The 4,764-nt window shown below is 33.4% G+C and overlaps 1 long non-coding RNA gene across 1 annotated transcript; it reads right to left on the bottom strand.

Annotated features, from left to right (window-relative positions):
* Positions 1-1,162: 1,162 nt before the first annotated feature.
* On the bottom strand, positions 1,163-4,431 carry LOC125615326. Its single transcript, XR_007345913.1, has 2 exons — positions 4,235-4,431; positions 1,163-2,044 (listed from the first exon to the last, which is right to left on the bottom strand). It is a non-coding gene; the product is annotated as an uncharacterized LOC125615326 (long non-coding RNA).
* Between the last annotated feature and the right edge of the window lie 333 nt (positions 4,432-4,764).

Below are 4,764 nucleotides of genomic sequence, written 5' to 3'. Positions count from 1 at the left end.
AGATCACAGTCTCATTTGTAACCAAAGATAGAACCTCTCTCTCATTTCACAAGGTCATTTCATGAGAGAAGGAGATGATTAAATGGACCTTATTGTAAAATTATATTACATTCCTAAAGGAAAAAAAGTGGGATGGTTTATTAATCTTCTCACCTAAAGTTCAGGAAAAGCACTTTAGTATTAGTGTCAAATGCCTTTATATTAAATATGGCCATGCATATTTTATGAAGTGTTGTATCAGTAGATCAAAGACTACAATATAAAAACATTACAAAGATATCCATTCTAAATTAACACAGAAGAGAGAAATAAGATGGGCTATTTGAACATGATGAGGCAGTCCACAGGGTTTTCTGTCTGACATCTTCAGAGGTCTTCATAGGGGAAATCATGGCAAATCATGAGCCCTGCAGCGTAAAAACGAAAAGCAAACCAAGAGCAGCCAAGGAATAAAACTGCAGTCATATTACCCCAGCAATACTGAATAAAGTAAAAGCCAGGGTTTAAAGCACATTAAACCATGAGAGAGGTAACAACTTGTCTCAATAAAATACAGATGCAGGATGTCTGGTAAAAATTGGGTACGTAGAAGCACATTTATTCTATTATTCTCTGTGGAATACACTAAAAACAAGACTAATAGAAACTACATTTTTTAAAAAAAATAATAAAACATGTAAAAGGTTTCCTGAAAGAAAATCAAAACATAAATAACCCTCTTTTCAATATAAATTGCCAATGTTATGAAAATGTTAATGTACTATAAGCTATTATTAAATTCAATGAATTTGATATATGAATTGAACATGAAAATTCAAATCAGTTGTATAACTCTTTTTGCAAATGATTCTTATATTTCATTTGGAAAAAGAAACAAAACACAAAAAACAACAGATGATAATCTGAAAAGAAAGATTAGGCCAAATGTTTGTCTAATCTACCATCACTGGCTCTCCCCAATAGTATTTCTCCAAAAAACAAACAAACAAACAACAACAACAAAAAATAACCTTATAGCTCATCTCATATCTCATCTTTGTTCTTTCTTGGTCTCTCAACAACCTATTCCACTGCCATACCACAACTGGGCTGTGAACGTTAGAGTAGGGATGCAAAAATGCTCATCATGCATTAATAAGAAAAACAGCAAGGTGGAATACAGTAAGTGTAACATGATTTTTATGAGAAATACATATTTGTGCATACACACATGCACACACACACACACACACATACACACATACACAGGCTAATCTTGGAGTGTATTCCGGGAGTCAAAATTCAACTGTTACCCTTCAAAAACCAAGCAAGTGCTATCTATGTTTATGGAAGCTAAATTAAAGTGGTAGCTGTGAATTGTGGAATGGATTTCATACCTAAATGCATTCAAATTCAATTTTCAAAAGTTTAAAATATCATGTTGCCTAAATTCCACAGTGATTTGCCTAGTAGGGGAATCCTGGTACAGATTTTCATATTCAGTTAGAATTGCTACAAGTCAAATGAAAAATGTTTAAGAGAGACAAATACTTCAAAGTGAAGGTAAGATGGCCAAAGTTAACTGCAATTTATACTTTATACTTTTCTGTGCAAAAGTAGACTTTTTTTTTATCATGAGCATATATTGTCTTTTTCTAAAGAGACTAGTACAAATAAAATCATAAAATAAACTAATAAAGTTTCTTTCCTAGTATCTAAAATACAGCATATACTTTTAAAATAGAGAATATTTACCTCAAGACACACTTACGCCAGTAATTATATAGCTGCATATATTTTCTACATGTCCTGCTAAAATTTAGATTATAATGTCTCATATGACATGTAAACTTTCTATATTACATGACTTTATACATATACTTGAAATGTGGTGCTGATTAACTTGGAATATTCATCCCTCTGCAGTCCTTGATTTCTGCTACACTTGTATTCATTCTTCTCAAACTTGGTCAAGACACTCCCTTAGTTTCCCATCCCCCGTGGTGATCATGGTGCTGAATTGCTCCCTCTCCTGCAGCACTTCCTTCTTCTGCATATTTTGATCCTGTGTGTATCATAAGAAGTTAGTTAGCATTTCAGTCCAAAAGTTCCTTGAGAGCAGAATTAATACCTTATTTTCCTTAATAAGAACTGTGCTGTGCAGAATGCCACAAACAAAATTGTTTTATCACAAATTTTATTCAAATGAAGTGAGATTAAAAACATTTTATTTCAGGGTCAGTCTGTAAATCAATCCTAGAGCCTAGGAAGAGGGCAAAAGCTGCTGTTTACTGAGGGATTACAATGGTATTTCTTAAGCACTGGATATGTATTGTCTCATTTAAAACTTCCACAAACCCTATAGATCATTCTTAAGCTCATATACCAGATTAAGAACTCGAGTGTCTGAGTTATTAAATTTCTTGGCTAAGTTCTATGATATAGAACTTTTTTATGATATCATGGGTTAAGATTTGAGCCCAGAATAAACACTATCAGGAAATTAATCTGAGACTCAAGAAAACGTAAGCTGAAAATAATGCTTATTATATCATTTTATGTTTAAAAAAATGATGGAAGGAGTGTTTTCCTCAATTGCAGGAAAATGAGGATTTTGAAGTAATAAAATTGGAAAAGGAACAAAGAAGAAAATACATTTAGATGATTAAAAAACAAGTAAAAAAACCCCTCAATGAGTAAAAATGAATGTGGTTCATAAGGTGCTGTATGAAATGTCTTGGCACCATAAAATGTACTATATTAATTAACTAATTATTGGGATATATACAGTGGAATATAATTATTGGAATATACATTAGAATTATATATATGTATGTGTGTATATATACATATATATACATATATGTATATATACACACACATTTTAGTTTACTCCAAAAGGGAATATAAAAAGATTAGCAAACTGGATTGTTGATTTGTATATTTTTAAATATAAAGGGAAATAAATCCAAAAGGACTAAAGAGATACAACATTATACTTTTCAAGGAAGAGCATCACAGGAGCCCCACAATAGAAATCAATGTGGACAGTTTATAAATATTACTTAATAAAAAATGAAACCTTTAAAGGATCATAGAAAATCAAATGTCCTAAGGCAAGTTGAATCAGAAAGTAATTTAGTAATTTAATTATAATATCAGAAAAAGAAGAAAAAACTTGAAAAATTGGTTTCATTACAGAGCTTTAAATATCAGAAATATGTATTTTAAATAAATGGAAGTGTGCAAATAAAAATCTGAGGCCTTATGCTTGTATGAAAATGCAGGTTAAATGAAGGAATAGTTTCTCATCTTCATGGGATCACTAAAATTAAAAGTCCCATGAAATCACAATTCTCTTAGGTTTTCAAAAAGAATGCATAATATTTTCCAGAATAGGAATTCATAAACTTGAATTGGAATCAGGGAATTCTTCTCCCTGTTCTAAATAGGGTTACAACTACATCTTCTCTGACCATAATCATCTCAATTGGATGGTTATTGTTAATTGTGAGGGAGGCAAAAACTTCATTGCCATGAGCTGCTCTTTGTAAATATAAAGACATATAAAAGAAAACTTGGAATATCACTAAGATGTATTCCTCAGTATACTTATTTGAGAAGAAAGCATCTCCCGAGAAAGGCAACACTCTGTACTAAATGACCTGCCCAGGGCCTTATGGCTCTTGGTCTCCAAGCTGTTTAGCAGCCTGTGTCAAAAAAATTACTTGTTTCAGTCCAATTTCTCTCAATTCAATAAGCCCTAAGCCTCTCAAAACAAAGTAAAGTTAAAATGATTTTCAATTGCTTTGGACTAGAATGTGTCAGGCCTACATTTCATGGACATCAATGGAACAAAGCACTCACCCTGAAACCTTTCTCCTTTTCTCATTAATCAAAATTCCAATGAGCTGATTTCTTTTTTGTTTCTAATCTAGAGGAGAATTTATGAGAAATGGGATTTTTCTGACTCATGACTTTCAGCTAAGTACTCTGGAGATATATTCCAGAGAAAAACAACACAGCTAATCATCCCACTTAACTCTAAATAATGCGTCCTTGATTACAGATGGTGTTCCAGAAATCTGGCAATCAAGAAGCTTGAGAAAAATGAGAGTGTGGCTTTCTGCTCTGGACTCTCTTTCTTGGTGAATGGCTGTTCTTACTCTGGTTTATTTAGTCACACATCCTAATATAAGTTCATTGTGTCAGAAAGGTAAAATCACAAGAATTAACGATGGAGGATTTCACTTACTCAGCCGCCTGTCGCCACCTGTCAACTTTCTACCCATTCATCACCTAGCCTGTCACACTTGACATAAGCTTCTGAAGGGCTGGGCGAAGGGAAAGCAGGAGAGGCTGGATAAATGTCTTCATGATCATCTTTAGCAATGTCAGTAGCTCGGCGCTCTCGGTATTTTAGATTTGCCTGTGACAGCTTTTCCACTAGCGCCGAAGCTGCATTCCAAATTGATGTTTGTGGCGGCTTGGATTCTAGGCTAGAGCCATGCCTAAGGCAAGCCAAATTCTACAGTTTGATACCAGTAAACAATATGATCTCTCTTTGTGTTTATGTGGATTTGCTGGAGTAGAATGAGGGAAGGATAACTTCAAATGACAGTTGCCACAGGTGATTAATTTTTTTTTGTCTTTTACAGATTTATTCTGCCTGCTCTAATTTAAATTGGTGTTCATAATGATCCTTTCATATGGCATAAAAGCTAAAGAGATGCTTTCACTCATGAAACAAATGAACAGGCAAGATGCCATGCACAAAGATGACAC

This window comes from Marmota marmota, unplaced genomic scaffold, assembly GCF_001458135.2.
Source record: "Marmota marmota marmota unplaced genomic scaffold, marMar, whole genome shotgun sequence".
NCBI lineage: Eukaryota > Metazoa > Chordata > Mammalia > Rodentia > Sciuridae > Marmota > Marmota marmota.
This window is presented reverse-complemented; position numbering and strand designations above follow the sequence as displayed.